This window comes from Triturus cristatus, chromosome 9 (genome assembly GCF_964204655.1).
Source record: "Triturus cristatus chromosome 9, aTriCri1.1, whole genome shotgun sequence".
Classification (NCBI taxonomy): Eukaryota; Metazoa; Chordata; class Amphibia; order Caudata; family Salamandridae; genus Triturus; species Triturus cristatus.
Genome location: NC_140592.1, coordinates 961132334 through 961145393, shown reverse-complemented (window position 1 = coordinate 961145393; position 13060 = coordinate 961132334). Strand labels below are relative to the sequence as shown.

Sequence of the window (13060 nt, the reverse complement as noted above, 5' to 3'; positions counted from 1 at the left end):
TATGATCCAGTGTGGTTTTTGTCCTGATATCCGTCGCATAGTCACACTTGCTATACAAATGATTGACTACACTTTTTGATTATGAAATTATGAAGATACAGATATCCAGGGATATTACAGGCAATAAATTGGAAGCGGACACTCACTGCTGGGAATGATAGTTGGCGTGTACACCAAGTTTTTGGGAGATGATACTTGGATATTGAAGTTGGGGAGATTATTTACTGCTGAAGGGACTACTTCAACACGATTGTGGACATATTTTGAATTAAGTGTTTGAGACACGATTATACACCAATTGTCTTGCCGGCCGGGTTGGATTTAGACACTGTTAGCAGGTTACTTTGGATTGTTTTAGCACCTTATATGCAGCCCTGAAGAAGTTATGAGGTATTTCCCACACTCACAAAACACGTGTTGGCTGGCTATAAAAACAAAGGAAGAGGCTAAGAGCTGAATAGCAAAAAAAGAGATTGAAGAAGAACAAAAAGAAAATAACTGTTCTTTTGTTTCTATACTGGACTGTAATTTATATCATTGTACCACGATCACGTGTGCTAGAGTTGTGTATGTTCATTGTCTGAATTTTTTAATCAGGTTAGGGAAAGAAGGTCGATTCACTTTCTCCTCTTTAAGCACTGCATATAAAGATCATATCAAGTTGTTAACGTATAGTAGTGGGACAAGTCTTGTAGCGCCAAATACCAATCAAATCACCCTTTTATATACAGGTTTTCATCCTTCTTTTGACCCGGGTCCTCTCAACTGGGGTTCCAGTTACTCAGATAGTGGGTGTGCTCTAGGGAGTGCCATCGATACCTCAGATGGGGAGGTCTCTGGATTCTTCATTGCCTCCACAAGTGCCTCCCAGGCTCTGGCTACATCAAGAGATACCCGCCCCGTCTAGTCCCCCAAAGTAGCACCGCACCTTCTTAGTCTGCCCATTGTTCCCCCTCTCTATGCCACACCATTAATCGGGGTCCTACACTGTTTTCCAGTTTCTTGTAATTTCTCTCTTCGCTAGTATAAAGGCTATGTCATTGAATTACCCGACTTTGGAGTCAGTGGGGTGGATCGCATGGCACCTCTCTGTTTACAATATCCGCAACCATGGCAGTGAACTCTTACCAATAAGTTGTAAGACTTGGCCAGTTCCATAACATATGTAAAATGTTATTCCCACTTCTCCGTACTACTGATATTTTGCATCCACTATATGAAAAAACCTATTAATCCTCCCAGACGTGGAGTTGGCCCTATACAATACATAAAAGTTTAGGAGTTTAAAGCAGGGCATTTCGTGATACTTAGGGTACCCTCTGTAGTATGGTCACCCAGTCTCTCTCCAATATGGGGATTCGTCGGACTCCATCCCAGCGGGTGCGAAGTGTGCCCAGGGGTAGCATCATGTCTTTCAAGATCGCCGTTTAGAGGCAGGTAACAGCATTAAAGGTCCCCGATGATGTTGTAATATAAGTGCAACTTTTGTGATATGGAATTCTACCAAGACCGCCCCTCAGTGTTAATGTATGGCAGCTGTCACAGCACTATGGAGCAAGAAACAACTAGGGTGTAGGTCATACTCCACTCAGAACTCCGCGAACAGCAGAAGCGCCCTGTCTCTATACAAATCCCACAATGGTGTCGCTCCTGCAGCCACCCATTCTGAAAGCCTCTCCCAATTTACCCCATGCGGGAGGACCTCCAGTGTCTTAAGTGGTATGTCAGGTGTATATGAGACCCTCACTTGTTTTTTTTCCAAGAACCTGGTCCATCAGCCCCTCAGGACCTAACCTCTGTGGAAGCAGCTCAAGTAGGTCTCTTAATCCGGATCAACACTTTAATTAAATGCCAGAGTTCGGGTACACCAGGCCCCATCTCCCATCCAGGAGCCCATCTGCTCGTCACCCACTGTGTTAGCCACTGGAGTTGTGCAGCCAAATATTAAGTTTCAAAGTCAGAAACTGCTAGGCCTCCTTCCCCCACCAGTCTCTGTAATATAGTCAGCGCAACAAGCCTGAGGCTCCATCTTTATTGAAATGAGATGACCAGTGACTCAATCTCACTAAACATCGCCCCTGGGATCCACTCTGGTAGGACTCCCTAAAGTAGTACAAACGTCGGGTAGTAAGATCATTTTAAACAATACAACTCGTCCTGCAACTGATAGGTAGAGTACTACATACTCAAACGAAGGGCTTGAATTACTCAACCAATATTGCCCTCCAATGGATGAGTACACTTGGAAGCCTAGTGTTTGCTCACAATGATTTTTATTCCTGCTGCTACTACTAGAGTAACAGAACATACAACTTCTTATCTTGTCAATTGTTCCCCATTCTTGTAAATATGTATGGCGCTGGTTGACGAATCGTCAAGAAGTTTTCCCACAAAAGTGTCATAGTAAGTCTTGTTGTTTCAGGGTGATCCATTAAGCAGGTGCCCGAGAAAAAGGGGGGCTAAAAAAAAAGTGTGTTTCTCATTTTAATTGCCATAGAACGCATAGTCGAACCTACAGCCCGAACCGCTGGATGGAATGACACCAAATTTGGCAGACTATTAGATGTTGTTATGCAGATTATGTGTTTTGTTATTTTGTGCAAATCTGTTCAGTAGTATTTGAGAAATTTAAGGAGAAAAAGTTAGTGACATCTCTGTCCGCGAAGTCTTTGCGAAAAAAGACAAGCTTGTGTGGGGAAATGCTCACGTCTGATTGACAGCCAACAAAGCCAACAGGAAGTGATGGCAGCCATCTTGAGACTAGGCTTCACCGAGTGCCCCCCCCCCAAAAAAAATTGAAAATAAAGAGAAGGGAGCAGTGTAGGAATACGCTGAACTCCAAGAAATGGAAAAAAAGTGTTTTTAATAAATGTTATTGAGAGGTTGAGACGAATTCACAAATTTGCAGTAAAAAAAACCACTTTCGCAGCCTCCCGCACTTGTGTTTAAAAAAGTCCCCGAGTGGGGCAAGTTCCAGGGGCATATGTAATAGTATACGGGGAGCTGCGCAGCCCCATACAGCCCCGGTGACTGCCACCTCCCCAGGCTATTTATTAAATAAGTACGAGGGAGGCCCTTATGTCCTCCCCTGCAGCCCTGGGATCTGCCATCTCCCCGGGGCTTTATGTATATTGAAAGCAGTGGGGCTCACGTGTACGCCCCACAGCCCAGAGGACCACCACCTCCCGGGCTATAAGTTTCATTAATGGGGGGGGGCCACACTGACCCACTGCAACCCCCGGGGCCCACCACCTCCCTGGGGCTCAGAAAATATAATGCAGGGGGTCCGTTGCAGAACCCGGGCCCAGGACACCACCACCTTGTTGGGGCTAAAGTGAAGATTAGAGGAGGTCCTCCTGAAGCCAAAGATGACCCTGGAGAACGTAACCCCCCCCCTTCCCCCAGGGCCAACTCCTGGTATGTTCCAGGGTTCACACTGTCTGCGCCAATGGGGGAAAAGGCTTTCCTTCAGAGAAAGCTAAATGATTCCCTTCAGACTAGAAATGCACAGGATCCTGGTGGCCCTCAAGATGGAGCCCATGGTTCCATCGGTACAGAATTAGAAAACGTGCACCTATTTAAAAAATAGAAGTCTAATTTAAAATTGGGGGAGGGCTCAAAATCCTCCAGGGTCTGAAGGACACTATAAATATGGACTGTGATCCCTCGTCCTTACTTCCACCACCTTAGTGACAGATTGGAGGAAATTCAGCTGGTGGGCTTTACACAGTACTTAGAATTTCAGCCAGAATTTGTAGGAGTTTCTTTCCATCTAACTCTAAATGCGGCCCTAAACTCTCTGATTGACTGGTTCACAAATGAAAGCATAAAAGAGTGCTTGAGTGAGTGTGAGAGAGAACAAGAAAGTATATTTTGTAAGAGAGTGCTCAACAATCTACTTCATTGGACTCATAAGGGAAGCAGTTTTATCTTCATGTGCCATTTTTAAGGCTTTATACTTCATACGCAACTTTTAAGGTCTTAAAGCTTCATGGGTCATATTTATACATAATTCGCAGAATGTATTCACGGTTTAGTTGCACACTTATAAATGGAGTCGTAAGTGTTCAAGCGCTGAATGAAGTTCTCCAGCCTCATCTCCGCTTAACTGAAAGCAAACAGCTTATTGTGCTCCTGTTACATGGGCATGTAATTGAATCATAATTAGGTAGTTCAATTAATAATATTCTGAGGGGCTCTTTTTTCGGCATACTCTGTTTCTTCTGCACAATTTGTTGTCTTCAATTAGTTAGAATGATTCACATGCTCTCTGGTACCATGTTCATAGCTCTCTATTTTATGTTATTATGTATGTGAATTGCCTTGGTGACTCCTGCCAATTCTCAAACGTCTTGTCAGAGTGAGGATTCTGGAATATACACAATAAATGTCAAAGGAAAGCAAATCTTGCACCAAGGTAGGGTGTAAAAATCTATGAGTTGCTTAAACGTTTGATCATAGCTAGGTAAATTATGCTTTCTTTATAAGAAGCTCAATATCAGTACTGAGCCCAGAGATTGTTTTCTTTTGTATGCTGAATAAATAGCAGGTGTTACATATATTACATGGGATTGTAGCACATTAACGTTTAATAGCAATAAGGTCACCAATTAATTTTAAACAAACAGTTACAATGTTGTTTCGTTCTTCCTAAGGAATGGTGGGAAAAAATCATTAGTCAAATTCGTTCTTCACATTTTTTAATTTGAGCATCTTTCCTAAACTCTGGTCTGCTGTTAGGTCATTCCAATGCTTAATTTGTAAAAGAATAGTTCTGGGTTCCAAAGTTTAGCTCTGAAGCACGGGGCTGTTGCTATTGCACGTTGGCGTGGCAAATCCCAAAGCAGCTTGACCTCATAGCTCCTGAACCCACCACCAGACGCTCCATGCCCCTTTATCTCACTCTTTTTCAACTCTTCACCCTTTCTTATAGTTATTTTATCTTTCTTTTTCCTTGTCTTTCCCGCTCATGTATTTTTAGGTCGAGCCTAGGCAGTGCATGCGCTGCTCAGTCAGGCATGCTGTATTGGAGTATGGACACTCCGTCCATATGTGTCATTGGCTTGAATCATTGTCCTTCGTAAATGCTGGCTTCTGATTCGTTAATAGGCTTGTTAGCTCTTCCTTAGCACCGCCTTGTCTTCATTTGTAACCTCCCATGAGGACTGCCCCTTTTACTTCGGTTGTTAAACAGTACGTCTTATTTAGTCTGTAAGCTCTATTTTCTTTAATGATTTTCTTGTACTGCAGGCACAACATGCTTCCCTGCAACATTCATGCACCCTTCACTTTCCAAGCAGCCCGGGACAATGGCGGCCGCTTCTCTAAAATGCAACAGGTTTCTTACAAGAGTTTGAGCTATTGGCATTTGCCTTTTATTTATGTATTAATTATCAAAACATATCAATAAAAAGCATTGTAATTTACAATGCCAATAGCTTAAACTCTTGCAAATGTTACACCTATTACATTCTGCTCTGGGTCAATGTCTGATAACGAAAAATAAGTGCTGCTCCCCAAAAAAGAGAGCTGGTGGGCCCCACCAACAATCACTGTCATAATAAGCACTGATATATGTAGGTGCACAGAGAGCAAAATAATATTTACTAACATTCTTGAGTCTGTGGAGAGCCTTGATTCACCAGAGGTGAAGCGGCGAGTGGATTATGCTGCCACCTGCCCTCAACAATGGTAATAACAATGGTAATAAATAGCATATCGTACCAGTACTTAATGTGAAAAAGGTAAGTGCCAGGGCCTTTCTATGGAGGCCCCTGCAGCATGCACCCCCAATCGCCCCAGCCAGAGCTGCCAGTGACAGTACTAACACAACTACTAACCATCACACCTTACAAGTGTGGCCATTCAGACAATTCCAGGCCCCCAAAGCTATAAGAATGGCATAGGTGGCAGAAATTATTCATTTTTAATGTATATTGAAATATTAAACAGGGTCTGTTCACCTCAATATTTGAAAGACAACGCCAGCATGTGGTAGACAGCCCTTAGAGCAGGTGTTGAGAATAAAGGGCTCGAAACCACAGGAGCAAATTAAGCACTGGGTCATTCACATTTTTTTGCCGCCCACTACCTCATACAGAACAGGGTAAAATGTCAGCCCGCTTTATCTATTGGCTAACTGCACTGTGAGTGATGGCATTCTTTTCATAAGTAGCACATGCACACACAAAGTAACTCCATTCAGTGTCAGGCAGTACTACGGCATTGGGAGCCTTTTTTGGACTCTTAACATATTTTGCTTTTAGCCAATTTATTTTCTTAGATTGACGAGGACCCAGCAGCTTCACCTACAGTAAAGTTTTGCAAAATCTAAGACAAAAGAAACATTGTTATACCCTGAAGGCTGAAAGCCAATCCCAGACATATTGGCCTTACCACTGCTTGTTCTGCTATGGCAGGAGCCAACTTGGTGTAAAACGTCACTTACTCTGCACATCTTTGCCCGGCCCTGTGACTCTAGGACTTGAAAATTTGCCTTTACTTGCACACCCATGGAAAACTGTCCCATTTGAGCGGCCGGCCACACTGACTCATTCCTAATATGCATTCTATTAATTAATCAAGTTAGTATTACATTTCTAGAGCGTCCATTTCGAATTTCCTTGACCCACTAGGAGTTTTCTATCAGCATGAAACAGAATTCCACAGGCTTTTTAGCAAGACTGCCATTCTGCTCCATGATAATATTACATGGGTTTGATACCACTGGAAAAGGGGCAGATCTAGCACTTTAAATCAGATGACCGATTCCCCACCAATTCGCCTACGTCACCAATGCGTGATAGTAAACCCAATGACAGAACCGACAGAGGGCCTACACTTGGATCAACCGCCTCGTTCATTCTGGCCAAGTTCTAGTATGCCCAGGTCAATGAATACTGGCCTGGACATACTAAAACAATCAAAACCAAAGGTTGGTAATGTTATCCCTGCACCCTTTGCTTACTGTACAAAGGCTTCTATATTCACATTCTCTGGCAGCATCCTACCCCCTTCTTACCTTCACTCTTGAGACACCCTAGATTTCACTCCATCTTATGGCGCATATTCTTAGGACTAAACTCACCCTTTGCAAACCACTGACTAGATCCTCTAATTGTAACTTCAATGACTCCCATCATGACAAGTAAAAGAGAGAACCACAATAGTGGCTCGGCTGAGACACAAATCCAGTGCGAACCTCCCTGGTTTCCTTCATGATGATATCCATGCATAGTCCCACAACAGTTGTAACTGGGAGTGTCATGGGACACCCGCACTGAAACAACATCTCCCCTGTCCTCTGCTTAGGTGAAAGTGTTGTTAACATTCCCTCTAACTTTTTCAGTGGTTATTTAAAAATGAAATAATCGATATGCCATCTTTTCACTTTTGGCAGTGAGAATTCCACATTTTCCAAAAGTAAACAACAAACAGTCCACTTCAGATAGATAATACGCACACTTTAAATATAGCACAAATATGTCTTTTAAAATATATGTTCCCCATAGAACCTACCACCAACTCAACATCCTATAGATCACATTAGACAGAATACTGACCATACATGGAAGAAATCAGACATGCCATACAGTTGGCTATCACAACAGCACTTACTACTAAGAAAAATAACCCATGGAAATATGCAGCACAATAGTTTGGAGAGAACACCTAGACACACATCCACGTCAGCAGAGATGTGTCATGTATTTGATTATCACTAAGCTCACAACAACAAACACTATACCCGATAATCAGTTCACCAACTAACAAAATAACATGTCAAACAGTATCCTTACACCTACCTGATACTAGTTACTCATCACATAAACATACATAACTGGCAATAGGCAAGCCAAATAACCTAAGCACCTTAGTAATATCTGTGCACCCCAGCTAAAATTCATAGCCCATCAACCTGTCAGACACTGTAAACAAAGACCAAATCACACACATAATTCTGAGGTAACAAACCCAACATGGTCCGGTGTATGACAGAATACTCAAAATAATGGTGACAAGATAAAGGACATATTAACATTGCTACACCGCAATAATGTAAGAATGCATGCAATATAAAAAGGTTTACCATCACACATAAAATAACATAAAATAATATTAAACATATTATAACGCAACATAGCAACATATATGTCTGCTCAAGGGTATCTTAACACTAGCAGTGAGCAAGCTGGTGCTAGAGAATCCTGTTGAAGAGTCTACAGTGCATTTGTGTTATAGAGAGCTTGTAAAAAATGGGGTTATTGGTTGAGGAGGCTGGAATCCCCACTCAGGCAACAACCACAACAACCCATGTCAGGGTAAACCACAAAAGTCACTAAATTAACCTGTGCTTAGCACTCTGGTAGCCTGGCATAAAAGCAGTCAGGCTTACTTTAGAGGCAATTCATAAAGCATTGATGCAGCACACAAACGGTAATAAAGTAAAAAAACAAAACAAGAAAAATCCCAAACCAATTTAGAAAAAAAGAATTACGTTTTAATAGATGAAATGAGACCATAATGACAATAATCAAATCATTAGAGCAGGAGATATTCAATTTTATAAGATTTAGGTAGTTATACTGCCTGAAAGCACAAAGCGCCACTCACAGTCATCTGGTTGTGGTAGACAGGGGAAAAGTGACAAGTCGAGATCAATCATGATGGAAGTATAGGCCAAAAGCAGGGGCCAGATTGATCCTGCTTAAAAAGTTACCTTTTCAATGTCCAAAGTCTGGCACGAAGAGTCCAGATCCTGGAGAGGAAAGCAGCGAGCAGCAGGTAGAGTGTTGAGGAAGATCTTTGCTGTAGCGCGAAGAGCAGGACTGGCATCGCGAACAGTCGCCACTGTGGCATGAAGGTCTTGTGGCAGATAGTCGTTGCTGGAGCTTCAAGATGGCAGTCACGGCGGGCAGTTGCTGTAGTGTGCAGTGCAGATCTCATGTTGCCGGTCGTCGCTGCCGGTTGCTGTAGCTTGAAGAGTCGGATTCACTGGAGATCCGCGTTGGCAGTCATCGTAGGCAGCAAAGCCTTGGCATGAATGGGCCTGTTCGTGATTGCAAAGACCCCAAAATTTCAGGATTTCACCTTTTCTTGTAGAAGAGTACGGTCTGATGCCAGCCAAGGGCCCAGGACCTGGGAAGGTACCTCTTAGGGATCAGGGGCTCCCTCTAGCAAAGGCCAGTGGGGCTCAGGTAGGTCTAGTTGCAACAGGTCAGGTGAGCAATTGCAGGTAGGCCTCTGGAGCTTGTTGTGTCCCTGTAGCTCAGAAGAGGTGGTCAGTCAACTGACCCTTGGAGTCACGTAGGTTAGCTTGGAATGAAAAGAGAAGGCCCAGACTTCCTTCTCAGACAGCAAGTCAGGCCTCGATAAGCAGGGCAATCCTCTGAGGAACAAGGCAGGTCTCAAGCAACAAGCCTAGCCTGTGGAAGCAGAAGGGCAGTCCTATAGGTATTGTTGCAGGGATTCTGATCATGCACAGAACTATGCGCAGGAAACCAGGACCTTAGTGAATTGTGGTGTACCAAAAACTCACCTCAGTACCCAGAACACCTATCCGACCAGCATCAGTGTCCCATTCGTTATCCGTATTTTCTCGGAGGTCCCAATGTATAGACAACCGAGAACAAGCGACTTAGAGTACTCTCAGGAATGGTGGTAATCAGAAATACCTGTTCGTTATTATTCTCATATCAGTCCACAACAAGAGTAATCAGAGACACGGTAAAGTTTAAAAGGTTTCTTTTATAAACTACGTGTCCTAAGATGCAGTACTTTGGCTAACATAAGCAAACAAACGATTATAATTAAAACCATCAGCATTGTTACAATACCATAGAAAATGAAGGGAGAAATCATATTACAAATGACAGTGGAATACAGCCACCTTCCCTTCGCTAGTAGGCTATTTTTATTATACTAATAGAAGGTCTCTAGGCTTGAATGGGGAACCCCCTACCGTAAAGATCAGCTTAGGTGAATCACATCACAGGATCAGCTTTGCTCTGCGCCTTGAAATGTTCTTCTCCGGAATGTGTTTCTAACGCATGCAAACAGTAATATTAAAGGCTCTCGACACCCAGGTATTTGCAGCTGTGTGCATATTATGGCTAGAGAGTGGGCCGATCAACCTGAACTCAAAAACATACATTGTCTGGCGGCTCAGAGTGTTTTGCACACAATGTTCAGACCAAGGTCGCAGTGCACGTCTAGGGATGTGAACAACAGACAGTTCTCATGTGAAGAAAAGGCAAGAAAGCAGTTTTCAAATAATAACATGTCTCTGCAGTGTCGTGTGCAAAAGCGGCAAGATGGCTTTCTAACATCTAACGCGCTTATGCTAACATAGCACTGTATGCATCTAAATTGCTGCCTTCACTACAGTATAAAGGCAGGCCCCAAGCAGCAGGCAGTCCTCTGAGAAGCCACGTATTCCTTCTTCTGTAGTGTCCTCAGGCCCAGGATTGTACTGACGAGTGGCTCAGCAGGTCCAACATTTATACCTGGTGCAAGCCTCTGAAGTGGGGGCTTCCCTATACTGCCCCACATCTGGTTCTGAAAAGTTTCCTTCATCTGTCAAAGATCCAAGAAGTCTGGGGTGACAAAAGACTAGCATTAGGTTCCTTTGTGTGTGCTGGAGGAAAGCCCTTCGAAGTTTTGATGGGGCAGAGAATAACTTCACCCCCAACCATCCTGGCAGGATGGCCAGTTCTGCCAACACCTAGTCCCCTTTTTTTCACTGTCTGTGGCAGGAATACGCAGAGCCATTCACAGTCATGTGACCTAAGACACTGGCAAAATGCCTATAAGTGACATGTTCTGAATTGTGAACTAGAATCTGACTTTATCATTTATTATTTGGTTCTAAACATGACATTCCTATCTACTCCCATTCAAGTGTTAGCACTTATTAAATATAATAAGGTAATCTAATGCTATCCAAGGGGAGTGATAGGCCTTACAGTATTGAAAAACCAAATCTAGAGGTTTTTCACTACCAGGACATATAACCTTAAGAAAACATGTCCTGCTTTTTAAAAGGAATGCAGTCTGCCATATCAGCTTCAATGACCTACTTTATGGGTGACTTATATGTAGTATAAAGGAAGGTTTAGGCCTGGAAAAAGGTTTATTTCACCAGGTCAAAATGGCAGTTTTAAAACTACCCTACAGCCAACAGTGGCAGGCCAGAGACATGTCTTAAGGTGCTACTTTAGTGGGCAGCACAATATGTGCTGCAGACCCACTGTTAGCATTTAAGTTCCAGGCCCTGGATACATGTTATACCATTCTATTAAAAGCGTACAAGTAAATTAAATGTGCCAATCAGGTGTAGGATAATTTACAATGTTAGGAGAGAGCACAAGCACTTGAGCACTGGGTAACTGTGGTAAGTGTGCAGTCCTAAAGTCAACAAAAACAATTTCAGAAACCAGGAGGTTTGAAAGCAAAATGTTCAGGGGAAGAGCACACCAAGGATGTAAGGTCTATTAGAGCTCTAAAAGTTACTTTCAAGAAGAGCTTGATCAAAAAGCCACAAAATCCTTAACTGTAGGATAAAAGTTGACAGAAATGTTTGTACACAAACTTATCTTCTCAAGATCCATCATAAAAAGGCTCTTGCAAAGATTCAACTTTAGCCTACCTTTTTTGACCTCCAGCTTGTGATGTGTACCCAGAGGAGAGTTCTAGTGAAACCTGTAGCTTTGGAAATGAGTTAGAATATAACTGCTCTGGCTACCAAAGACAAAATCACCTACTTGGAACAATTTTCTGCCTCTGTCTCCAAATGATTTTATTTTATTTCATTAAAGGGCGTAAATGCTCCAAAATGGGTTGTCCTGGTGCTGAGAAAAGAAACCGGGGGTGCATACAGAACTTATGTGAAAAATAAGTACGGGCAGCTTCGGGCACCCAAAATGAGCTTCAAGTATTTTCTTAGACCATGATTATGAGTGCCCCAGAGGGGTTGATTATAATTATACCACCTGATAAAATCCAATACCCCGTGGACTATTTTTTATTTTGAGACGTAATTCTAACCAGTTACAAATTAGGCCCTTCATGCTAACTTTGGTGCTCTCCACACCCAAAACCACATATCCAGGTATCTGCTGGGTAAACTCCAGCAAGTGTTACATGTTGATGTGTACCCAGAGAAAAATGGTGAAAGCCTTTATGATAAAGTCTGCATAACACATAATTCCACCCACCACACTAATAGAGTTTGGACAGCAGTCGAAATTATCCAGACCGCTTATGATCAGTACCTAAGACAAAAGGTAACTTTTCCCATCAATCCAAAACTACACCTGTAGCCCAACAACATACTCTTGTCAAGTAGCCTTCTATTAGTCCTTGCCCCATGAAAAAAGCTGTTGTGGTATCTAGATTTCTACCGTGGTATGTGTATTCATGAACTGCATAGGTCATAGTAAGGTATCAGTAGGGTAATGATATTCATTGGTTAACTGTGTGTTCTCCCTTAGAATGTGTTATGTGTGCTTTTGAACCAGAGAACAGTAGGATGGTGTACTCTGGACCCTTCGCTTGTACCCTGTTTTTTTGCCAGATGTAATAACTCTTGTGAAGATCAACACATTGGATGGATATTCACTCTTCACCGCTGTTAAGAAGATACTATAAACTGTTAAAGTCCTATTCTATATTTGTATCACAAAACAATTGTCTACTTTTATTTTTCCCATTTTCACTCCTGTACTTTGAGTAGTAATATGTTATTAAGTTTTAGTCTTAAATATCAATCTTGCTTTAAACAGTTATTTACATTATTGCATTTGAATTGGTGATTCCTACATTAGTACTGATTTGACCCTACATTGTGAGCAAAAAGTACCTCAAGGACTCCTTGGGATGATTGTTTGTGAATCCCTGAAGTTAGGGCATTGATGGAGCTCAATCAAAATATACAAAACAAGAGAGAAACACATAAGGCAAAGAAAACTAAAGATGAATAAATATATAGATATGAAAAGAAAGTTTAAAGCCGAGTACATAACTTAAAGGGACCGAGATCGAGCTGTGAAAGATGAAAGTG

General features: G+C 42.4%; 1 protein-coding gene across 1 annotated transcript in view; it reads right to left on the bottom strand.

Annotated features, from left to right (window-relative positions):
- LOC146799152 (zinc-binding protein A33-like) overlaps positions 1-13060 on the bottom strand; it is a 530413-nt gene that overhangs the window by 224286 nt on the left and 293067 nt on the right. The window lies entirely within an intron of this gene.